Below are 12,468 nucleotides of genomic sequence, written 5' to 3'. Positions count from 1 at the left end.
CACACACACACACACACACACAAATACGAAGCTAAAACAACAGGCATAATAGGTTATCAATACAAAAATAAAACGTGAGCGTGATTTATTGGATGTTCTGAAAAAATGTGTAGGCTACGTACTGGTGCTCTATATTAAGCTCTTTCTCCATGTGCGTCATCTTCACTTTCATTCTCGTCACTTGTATCAGAAATTATGTTAATAACAAATTCCTCAAACAAATGGTCTTGTGCGATGTCTTTGGCACGGTATTCATCTTCGATTTTCTTCGTGTGGCTGATGCAACTACGCCAAGTTTCAGGGGTAATCTTGTTCATAGCCTTGTGAGTAATTTCCTCAACTCTCTTCAGGGACTGATCTGCGTTTGAGTTTTTTTTCTTTACTTCGCTCTTCAGCTGTGCCCATATTAATTCAATAGGATTGAACATACAGTGGTAAGGAGGCAGTCTGAGTATTATATGTCCCTTTTCCATGGCCAATTGGTCTATCTCATATTCTTGTTTGCCTTTATGTTGTTTGCAGACAAAATACAATTCCTTCTTTGTTTGAGATGGATCAAATGTGATATTGGCAGATGACAGCCATTCAATTAAATCTCCTTTCTTACTGCTGGTGGCATTTTATTGATGGTTTTTGAGTGATAGGAAGCATTATCCATTATGATAAGGGATCTTTCTGGGATGTTTGGAAGTAATTGTTCCTGAAACCACTGCTTAAACCGTTGATGGTCCATTGACTCGTGGTAATCTCCCTTTGCTCCATTCTTTGATCGAAACATCAAGAGTCCTCCCGGCACAAAACCATTTTGGCCACCAGCATGTAGGATGATGAATCGAGCTCCTCTCCCTGTCTTAAGTTTAGGCCCAACTACCCCATCACCATCAGTCCAGCATCGCTCAACGCATATATTCTGGTTAATCCAAGTCTCATCTAGGTAGATTTCAGGGCGAGGATGAGAACTATCTCTGTTGCCTTTTATTTTTCTCAGATACGCATTTCTTGCAGTTACGATGTCTTCTCTCTCCATTAATATCCTTCTCCCACTTTCTGCTTTTTTGTATCTGAAGCCCATCTGCCTCACAACTCTGTGTAGAGAAGTCCTTGATCCATTGAAGGATATGGGTGATGTCTTGACCCTCTTCAGTAGTTCCGTCAATGATGGAAGTTCACCTCGCTCGTAAAAGGAAAGTAATTCCCTCCTGATACAGTCCTTTTGAAAGTCATCGGTCTGTCCTACCACAGTGGAGAGTCTTGAACGTGGAGGTGGTGTGTGTATAATTCCATCTCGTGACATTAAAACTTCACTCTTAATCCTCCTGACGGTCCTTTCAGAAGCCCCAGTTGCATCTGACGTTTTCTCAACGGCATGTGCAGCAGTTAGACATGATCCCTCACTTTCAAAATACTGGTGGACATTGTGGATGATATTCCTGGCTTGAGCTAAGTACTTGGTGGGTGCATACCGATACCTAACTCTGTCCTTCAACAACGGTCTGTCTTTGCCAGGCATACTGTTACAGCCAGGCTGGATTGTGCCCAAATATACCTGCCAGCAAACCTACATATAAGTATACTCGGAAACATAATCATAACCTTTCCGATACGATGTCATTTAAAATAATTATGGTCAAGAGAAGTAATTTTCGAAACTAAGGGGCGATGTGTAGCTAAAAGGTAAAAAATATCTAGCCTGTTTACTCGCCTCTATATTATACCTCTACACCACCTTTCCTTAAAACAAAATCGTCTATAGATAGCCTGAACTAAGTTAGAAAGGCAGCATCGCACTGAAGGATTTAGTAATGACTTCTCTCATGATACACTCAAACTCGGTCAATTTAGTTCAATTTGAAAGCATCGCTAAACATCAGAGTAGGCTAAAGGAAAATTGTTTCATTAAAACTTCTCTATTATCACAGTATATAAAAGCTCAAACGCCTAATATAAACACTTACATTGACTGAATGACGAGAGAGCATGCTGTCGTAAGGGAAGGGGGGCAAAGAGCTCTCCATGATAAAGAAAAACGGTACGCATAATTAAAAAAAAATTCTGCGTCCCGCCTTCACTCAGCTGTCGCTCAGTGGCTGTTCGATTGAGCTGCCTCCCTCCCCGCAGAACTCGTATTTTCATTTGAATTTTTTTAATTATTCAGAGTTGTGGCACGGTTTAAGGGTGCGGACTGATCTTATAATTTAAATATGTGTTAGAGCAACGCTAAGATTAAGCAGGTTTCCTTGATATTCTGTAATTTTACTGACTTTCTGGAACGTAAAGGAATTGTTCGAATGCTGGCCTTGGCTTGGACTGTAATGTAACACTTTGTTGACTCATTATCTCTATCTTCCTGCGAAAATTTCATTGTTGCTAAGTATATAGCGGATTTTATATTGCTTCTGACGATTGTGCCGTCGAAAAACTCAGTATCACATCTATTAATAAAGAGTATCGGTTAAGGCAAGAACGAAATTGAACAAACACCTCCAGCCAATCAGAGTCTCGGGCAGAACAGTGTTACCATACATGCCTGGCCAAAATAATTGGTATGGGATATAGTACCCTCTGCCACAGTGAGCCACGAGGGAGAAATACCCTCTGCCACCAACAGGGCAGGAGGCCCAATAGTGAGCTGTAAGGGGCCAGTACCCTCAGCCACCTCAAGGGTAAGAGTCCCTTGTAGAAAGCCAAAAGTGGGTCCCAGGGTAAAACAACCTGGAGCCACGGCTGTGACGGAGACAGAAGAGTCACCTCTGTGCTACCCTCCCTGTATAGAGAGAACACGGTCTCTGTGTGTCCTCTACCTTCAGCAATCTCCCCCCCTGGCTATTGTGACAAGAGTGATATAACCCAAGAAAAACGGGTAAGATCAGTGACACCTTTTCAATCTCAATATACCCGAGAAAGTGGAACAGGAACGGTGACCGAGTGACATAGTACGATCTTGAGGAAATCGACAAATAAGTGTTCGTGATCCCAATAAAGTCACCTGCCCCTTTTTAAAGACAGTAATTCTATAATAGTAAATCTAGTGTTGCCCCCCCCCCCTCCCAGAATAGACGAGTTTCCCCGTCAGTGTGAATGGCAGCCGGGTGCGCAGGCGAGTATCGCCGCGCCTAGTTAACCAAGTCGAGTGTCATGATCCTCCCCCTGCCTTTCGTATAGTAATACTCCTCCCCTAGACTATTAATCTTGTATATTCCTCTTGCGACTGTGAGTACCGACTTTTTGGGCTTTGATGAAAGACAATCACCTTCACTTATAGAACCACAAGCCATTGTTATATGTGATTAAAGTGTGTTGAATATTCCGTGTCATCCTAACGTAACTCTGTATATCTGTATCCCATATCCTAAATATCATTCTCCGTAATATTGTAACGGTGTTAGAATTAAGGTAACAGATGTGTTAAGGTATAGTGCCTAATTTTTATGTCCTGTTCCTTTGTTAGTGCTTTACTTCCGGTCCGGAAAGAGGACCCCGCTCAGTCGCTAGTGTTTTTAGGACGAGGAGTCGACCTAAAAACACTCAGCATAACACTGGTGGCAAGCGGTGGTTCTGTATCCGAGTAAAAGCACGCAGGAACATAAAAGGAAAGTTGCACAATGGCAGCCAAACTGCACATTGAATTACCAAAATTCAACACGGACCAATGTGACATGGATGTATATTTGGATATGATCAAACCCCTCTTAGACATAGGGTTTGACTCGGATAAGGAGAAAATTGCGGTCACATTACCTAACCTGGGAAAAATTATCTCCAATGTCGTACCAAAAGTAGTCCCAGAACTGTCATGGGACCAGTTCACGTAAATTGTGAAAGGCAGTGACGCCATCTCTGGGCACAGTTGTAGCCTTATCGCAACTAGATGCCCTCACATACGACGGAAGCCTCGATGACACAATCATCCAGGCTAGGCAGCTCGTCACCGCTGAGTACCCAGGCACAGACGCAAAAACCCGGGAACAACTCATATTCCACAAACTCCTCAGGATCCTCCCCGGTTTCATTAAAGACCACTTCACAATACATGAACCGACGGGAGACCTGGATAAAGAAACCAACCTAATAAGGCGCCTTCTAGCCGTCCACTCCTTCCCCAAACGCATCGGGGACATTAAGCAATTCCCCACGGATCTCATCCCCGTAAATCCTTGGAAATTTTCTCCCTGCTGCCCTGAGTGCCCAATCCACGACATTCGTGATCAGCTAAAAGCTGCTCGGCGCAGCAGAGCAACACAAGAGAGCCTACAGGCCTTCCCACCATGCGCCGATTGCCCCAAGCCTCGAAGCAGGAAAGCGGGACGAAGAAACCACAGAAGGCGCCTCCCCACTGCCCCCGCAACCCGCCATAATGATGGGGGCCACCTCACATCTCTCCCAGTCTATGACAGGGAAAAACATCATCTTTCCTTTTCCTCTCCTCTCACTGCCTCTTCTATTTTGCCCTCCCCTATTCCTAACCTTCCCACCTCACACACCACTTTCTCCACTACTACCGCCTCCCCCATGCCTATTCCTCCCCAACACAAAGCCTGCCTCCCCCTTCACAGACCTCCTAGAACCTTTACCTCATCTTCCCCTAACCTACTTCCCAAAACCTCCTCCTCCTGTCTACTCCCTCCCACCTACCACCCACCACCATCACTTCCCCGCCACTCATTTTCCCCGCCAACACAGCCAACTCATTCGCCTTCCTTATCACACCATCCTCCCCCTCAGCCTCACCTCCTCCTGCATCTCCTCCGGCTACCCCACCTCCTCCAACCCACCACTACCAATCACTGCCCGCTACGCCCACCACCAACACCGCACCACACTACCCATCACCAATTCCCACCTTCACTGCCGCGGAAACAACCACCACCACCGTACCACCACAACTCCCACCACACCCCACCCGCACCCCACCACGCACCGCCCCACGCAACACATCACCCACCAACCCCCCATGTGCCCAACCACCATCACCGCTGACGCCCACCCTTACCACCATGACCATCAGATCACGACGCACCTTCCTCCCACCATCTACATATATCCCCACACCTTCATCTCCCCCCCATCCTGCTCCCCATTTCCCAACACATGCCACCCACACCCCAAACACCACCCCCATTACCCTCCCCCTTCATCAGGCATCGTGGAAACTACCAACGAGCAAAACTGAGAGCGTGCTATGGCGCCTCCACGACCGCCCACCCATCAGGATCCGACGGACACCCCAGCTTCTCCGCCTCCTACGCCATACAAACTGCCCATCCTCCATCCATCTCTCAACCCCCACCGAGAGCTAAACTCCATGACCAACCACTGGACGAACCTCCTGCAACACTTCACCCCGGTTCACAAGATGTTCACTTCCACCACCTACCACCTGCAGTCACGGGGTCGTGACTTTTTCAAAGACGACGGTGGTAAAATGCCCACCGCCGGACCATCCACCCCGCCAACCCCCACCCCACCACCGGGCCACCACCACCCCACCACCCTAGGAAGGGACAACGGGGGGGCTAATGCCCCAGGGCAAGAGGGTCACCCAACCACCACTGACCTGTGCCCCTTCTCCCCGCAACTGCCCCGACGCCAGATGAGCCTGGATCCGAGACAACCTCACCGGCGGGCTAACCATCGACAGCAGTGGGGTGGGACTGATACAAAATCATTCCTGGTAGCTTTTTGGCGACGGCTATAGTTACACCCCTTAAGGGCAGGAGGTCCCTTGGTGAGCCACGAGGTGTCCCCACCTCTGCCATAGTGAGCCACGAGGGAACACCACCCTCTGCCACAACTTTGGTGAGCCACGAGGGGCCAGTCCCCTCTGCCACAGTGAGCCACGAGGGAGAAATACCCCCTGCCACAAACAGGGCAGGAGGCCCAATAGTGAGCTGTAAGGGGCCAGTACCCTCAGCCACCTCAAGGGTAAGAATCCCTTGTAGAGAGCCAAAAGTGGGTCCCAGGGTAAAACAACCTGGAGCCACGGCTGTGACGGAGACAGGAGAGAGAGTCGTCTCTGTGCTACCCTCCCTGTATAGAGAGAACACGGTCTCCGTGAGTCCTCTACCTTCAGCAGTCTCCTGTGGGAGTAGCTGGACACCACTCGGGAGAGTTGCCCCGAAGGTGTCACTGGAGCGGAGACAAAGTCCCAGTCGGGGCCTGCCTCCTACTCCTGGGAAATTCTTGTCTCCCCCAGGCACTAGCAAGAAACGAGGCCGCAGCCCACACCTGGCGGCGCATCCCCTGGCAGACCTTCACAGCCCCAGGACCCCCAGGCGAGCCCAGCAGCCTACCAACGCTGCCCTCCTCACACTATGGAGCCTCCGACGCCAGACACGCCTCCTCCAATTGTTTGGCCCCAGTCCCGAGGGCCACCACTCCAGGTCGAGGCCCCACATAGGCGGGCCTCCCTGCACCACGATGACGAGACCCTGAGCTGAGGGTCTACATCAGGTCGAGGCCCCTAAACAAGAGGGCCTCCCTGCAACGCACCGACAGAACGGACCCGGGTAGTGACTCCCTCTGCGGGTAGGTGATGCCTGCCATAGGTAGAGTCCCCGGAGGTCCCCCCCCCCTTGGCTATAATGACAAGAGTGATATAACCCAAGAAAAACGGGTAAGATCAGTGACACCTTTTCAATCTCAATATACCCGAGAAAGTGGAACAGGAACAGTGACAGAGTGACATAGTACGATCTACAGGAAATCGACAAATAAGTGTTCGTGATCCCAATAAACTCACCTGCCCCTTTTTAAAGATAGTAATTCTATAATAGTAAATCTAGTGTTGCCGCCCCCCCCCCTCCCAGAATAGATGAGTCTCCCCGTCAGTGTGAACGGCAGCCGGGTGCGCAGGCGAGTATCGCCGCGTCTAGTTAACCAAGTCGAGTGTCATGATCCGCCCCCTGCCTTTCGTATAGTAATACTCCTCCCCTAGACTATTAATCTTGTATATTCCTCTTGCGACTGTGAGTACCGACTTTTTGGGCTTTGATGAAAGACAATCACCTTCACTTATAGAACCACAAGCCATTGTTATATGTGATTATAGTGTGTTGAATATTCCGTGTCATCCTAAAGTAACTCTGTATATCTGTATCCCATATCCTAAATATCATTCTATGTAATATTGTACCGGTGTTAGAATTAAGGTAATAGATGTGTTAAGGTATACTGTCTAGTTTTTATGTCCTGTTCCTTTGTTAGTGCTTTACTTCCGGTCCAGAAAGAGAACCCCGCTCAGTCGCTAGTGTTTTTAGGACGAGGATTAAGAAACAGGATTAAGGAAACTGCAAATTACAACTATAGTTTAGCTAGAAGGCATTGTGATAAAATTCATTCTATGGTGTTCAAGAAGGAGGACATAAAAGTGCGTGAAGAACTTGGTGCTGATGACTCCATTGTGATAGTTGGACCGGATAAAGGGAAAGGAGTTGTTGTCATGGATAAACTGGACTATCTGAGTAAGATGGGAGGGATACTTAATGACGAAACTAAATTTAAAGAGATTAAAGGTGATATGTTTGACACTACTGTGAAACTTGAGGATAAAGTGAACAGAATGCTTAGATCTATTAAGGATAAGATAGGATCTGTAACTTTTAATAATTTATATGCGTCAGGTTCAGTCCCTGGAGTTATGTATGGTTTACCCAAGGTGCACAAGTCAGGAGTTCCTCTTAGACCAATAGTCTCCTCTATTAAGACGGCGGGGTATATCTTGGCTAAATTTCTACAACCTTTGGTGATACCACTCACGACTAATGAGTTCACTGTTTCGAATTCTAGTAGTTTTGTTAGAGAAATTTTAGCATTAAAGTTACCGAATGAGTATATATATTAACTAGTTATGATGTAGAATCTTTGTTTACAAATGTACCCCTTGATAAGACTTTGGATATACTTTTGGAGAATTATAAACCGTCAGACTTTTTCGATATAAGTAAGGAGCTAATCAGGAGATTGTTTAAATTTGCCACTTCTGAATCTTGCTTTCTTTTTAACAGTAAATTATATAATCAGGTTGACGGTGTCACCATGGGATCTAGCTTAGGTCCAATTTTTGCTAATGCTTTTTTATGTAATAAGGAGGTTAAATGGTTAAAGGATTGTCCGATTGATTTTAGGCCTATTTATTATAGGAGATATGTGGATGACACGTTCCTAATTTTCAAATGTGAGGAGGATAACTGTAATGCTAGGTGAAATTAGGCTCGACTTCTCGTTCTTATTTCACCTAACGTGGAGCGGGGTCCTCTTTCGAGACCGGAGCTTAGTGCAATAAAGAGAGGCAGGACACAAAAACTCTAGGCAACAACCTTTACACGTATATTACCACGCTCAGACACAGGACAAATCAGCAGATATTACAGCACAATACATAGCAATATAAAACCTTGTCTAGGATATGTGAATCTCGCAGGATACTTGCTTCTCTGATAGTAATAACAACACAATCAATCCTAGTGTATCAAGAGTGCAGTAAATATAGGCGCGCCCGGGAGGCGCGGGGGGGGGGGGAGGTTGAGTCTCACGAGGAGGAGATAGGGGAGGTGCGGGGAATGACTTGTGACGGCTAGGGGAAAGTTATGGTAATACTGGAGAGCGGCAGATATTAGCCGTGAAGTTTATTTGGTTTCCACTAGCCAAGGGACTTTGGTAATTGATTTTATTCTTGGTTCACACTTACTCGGGATATTGGAGTGAGAGAGGGTGATAAACAAGATTTATGGGTAGCGTGGGGGAGGGAGAGAATACCATTAATACTTCCTTTCACAATATTCCTTCACAGTAATGGGGGTATGTCTTTATAGGGGAATCTCCAGGCGGCACAGGCTTATTAATTGTATAACAGGGATGTCACTCATAAGTATAGTCAATCAGATCTTGTTCCACACTCTCGTCCTTTAACTTCTCACTGTGATCTTATTTACCCCGATATTCACTATATGAAATCACTGCACAATACTTACATTAGGGGAAATCACACTTAACCTAAATCACTCGTGCTACAATATCACACGTATTCATCAGGGGGATAGGCAGGAACATGTCATCGGCGATCCTGCCGGGCTAGGGGCACCGCCAATGCGAGGCGTGCCGAGAGGGCACGGGATAACTCGTAAGGGCGTCCTCTCGCGTCCTTGGCTTTCCGTGGCTTTCGGGCTTGGCTCAGGTGTGTGGCCCTCGGGACTGGGGCCGAATAGCTCCAGGAACCTCTGTGATAAGTCCCGGCATCGTGGGGGCGTAGAGGGATCACGCCCGGGCGTCCTGGGGAGAACTGAGAGAGACTGTGGGCTGCGGTCTCCAGCGTCAAGGGGCACCAACAGGGGAGGGCTGCTGCAGCGACTTCCACTGGGGTCCGTCAGATGCGTCTGCTCTAGAGCCAGGCGCAGGGAACCAAGACCAGGGGAGGCTGTGAGGCCTGTCTGGGTCAGTCTGGGACAGGAAGCCTGGGCTCTAGTCTCCTGCTGTGGGGACGTCTCTCCACTCACCTCTCTCTGCACACCCTCGGAGCGACAATAGATCGTCTCACGAGGAAGGGAGCGACAATAGGTCATCTCTATCAAGACACTCTCAGAGCGACCATAGATCGTCTCACGAGGATGGGAGCGACCATAGATCGTCTCACGAGGATGGGAGCGACCATAGATCGTCTCACGAGGATGGGAGCGACCATAGATCGTCTCACGAGGATGGGAGCGACCATAGATCGTCTCACGAGGATGGGAGCGACCATAGATCGTCTCTACCGGAGCATTGTCGGAGCGACTATGGATCGTCTCACGAGGATGGGAGCAACCATAGATCGTCTCACGAGGATGGGAGTGACCATAGATCGTCTCTACCAGAGCACTTTCGGAGCGACCATAGATCGTCTCTACCGGAGCACTTTCAGAGCGACCATAGATCGTCTCTACCGGAGCACTTTCAGAGCGACCATTGATCGTCTCTACCGGAGCACTTTCGGAGCGACCATAGATTGTCTCTACCGGAGCACTTTCGGAGCGACCATAGATCGTCTCTATCGGAGCACTTTCGGAGCGACCATAGATCGTCTCATGAGGATGAGAGCGACCATAGATCGTCTCTACCGGAGTACTTTCGGAGCGACCATAGATCGTCTCTACCGGAGCACTTTCGGAGCGACCATAGATCGTCTCACGAGGATGGGAGCGACCATAGATCGTCTCTACCAGAGCACTTTCGGAGCGACCATATATCGTCTCACGAGGATGAGAGTGACCATAGATCGTCTCTACCGGAACACTTTCGGAATGACCATAGATCGTCTCACGAGGATGGGAGCGACCATAGATCGTCTCTACCAGAGGAGCGCCATCTGGAATGTCTTTTTCAACTCCACCCCTAGCTGACTGAACAATTCCACTCCACAAAGGTAGTGTCCTTCTCCTACGGTGGCGACGGCGTGGTGGCTGCATGACACAGGGGTGCACAGCCCGGGCTGACATATGTCTTTGTTGCCGGGAGTGGTGGTGACTGGTGGCGGCTACCCCATGGGGTCCATGTGGGGGTGTCAGCGCATCCTCGGGCATACTAAGCTGTGTTTGGCTTGCCCTGTCGTCGGTGGTACTATGGTATTTCTCGGGGGCACTGTTCTTTAAGCCACGCATTTTACCACTCTCCCCCTGTAAAAAGTCACGTCCTCATGGCTGGAGGTGGAACGCTTGTGTGTTGGAGGTGGTGTAGACGGGGTGGAGGTGTTGCAGTGCAGTTTGCCAGGCAACAGTGTAGGGGTTCTCTTCTTGTTTTGGGTCGCAGGTGAGGAAGAGTGTGGAGGTGGCAGTGGTAGACTGGAGGAGGTTTAGCAGGTGGTGTGGCCCGCGGAGTCTGTGGTTCTTGCCAAGGGTAGGTGCCCATACGGCCCGCTTCACTCTCATCTTGCTTGGTGTGGCTGTCGGTGTGGTTGGGGGCTGAATGCTGGATACTGCGGGTAAGGGCCGGGTTTTGTGCTGTGGTAATGCGGCGTTGAGTCTCTGGGGAGTACAGGTAGAGGGGATTTGGGCCTGATGTAGCTTGATGGTGTGAAGTCGTGGAGAGGTGGGTGGTGTAGGGGTGTGTGAGTATTGGGCAGGCAGGCGTGAGAGGCGGCCCGAGCGGGTGGTGGTGGTCTTGGGGGTCGGAGTGGGGGGAGAAGTGGGTGTCTGGGATGGGAGGGTTGTTTTGTGTGTTGTGGGCGCAGTGGGGCGCGGTGTTGGCGGAGTGGGTGTACGGATGGTGGGTGGGGGAAGGGGGGTGGTAGTGGGTTGTGGTGAGGGTGTGGTGGTGTGGGCAGATGTGGGAGTGGGCGTTGAGGGGGAGGCCATGGAAGGAAGGGGTGAGGGTGAGGGAGGGGTGGCGGGGGAGGCGTCAGGTGAGGTGCTGGGGGTGGTGGTGGCCGGGGAGGTGGAGATGGTAGGGGGGGCGGAGTGGGAGGGTGAGGAGGAAACATAACACTCATATGTGACAGTAGAGGGTGGTGCGGGAGCCGGAGGGGGCTGGAGGTGTGGGGCTGGAGCGGAAGAGGTGGGCGTGCGGAAAGGCCGCACGTGATGGTTGCGGAAGGTACGGGGAGTGCCGTGATAGTCTACGACTACTTGGTATGGGTTGGGGACTTTGGTGATTGTGTGGGTCCCCGTGAAACGGGGGGCGAGCTTGTGGGGAGTGGGAAGTTGGGCGATGACGACTGTGTCACCCGGGTTGAAAGGGTTGAAGGCTGTGTCGGGTCCAAGGTCTAGGTTCTTTTGTAGGTGGTATATCCGCCCTTTTAGCAGGTGTAGCGGGTCTGTAGTGGGAGCGGAAGTGGGCAGTTGCAGGTGATGGCGTAGGGGTAGTAGGAGGGGGGTTTCGCCAAAGATTCTTTCATGGGGGGAAACCCCGTCTTCTCGGGGGCACGAATTCATGCCCCATTGGACAGTTTTTAAATGTGCTGGCCAATCGCCGTCTTTTGTAGCCTCGATTATGGTGCGTAGCTGATTGATAAGGGTACGATGGCTACGTTCACATACCGCGTTCCCTTGTGCCCAGTATGGTGAGGAGTGGGAGATCTTGTACCCGAAAATCCAGGCTAGTTCTTCCCAGACTTTTCCAGAGAACTCGGGGACATTATCGGAATGGATGGCTTGGGGAATGCCAAAGTAAGGGAACACGTGTCGGAGCAGGGCATCGGCAACAGCGACGGCATGATGTTCCTTAGCTGGGCAGGCTACTACTAATTTGGAGTATGTGTCTACAAAAGTGACCACGTATTTATATCCAGATTTAGGGGGAAGAGGGCCTACTACATTGATTGCCAGGAGTTGCCAGGGCTTGTGGGCGGTGATATGGCCAGATGGCCCAGCGGTCCGGGTGATATCTTTCCCAAGCGCGCAGGTGCGGCAAGTCTGGATAATTTCCTTGGTGAGGGTGGAGGGATTTGGGGTTCAGTAAATATTGAACACCTGTAGTAATTTTTTGGTGCCCAAGTGGATG

This window comes from Coenobita brevimanus, chromosome 99 (genome assembly GCF_032717465.1).
Source record: "Coenobita brevimanus isolate Jiangsu-jjx chromosome 99, ASM3271746v2, whole genome shotgun sequence".
NCBI lineage: Eukaryota > Metazoa > Arthropoda > Malacostraca > Decapoda > Coenobitidae > Coenobita > Coenobita brevimanus.
Note: the sequence above shows the minus strand (reverse complement) of the source record.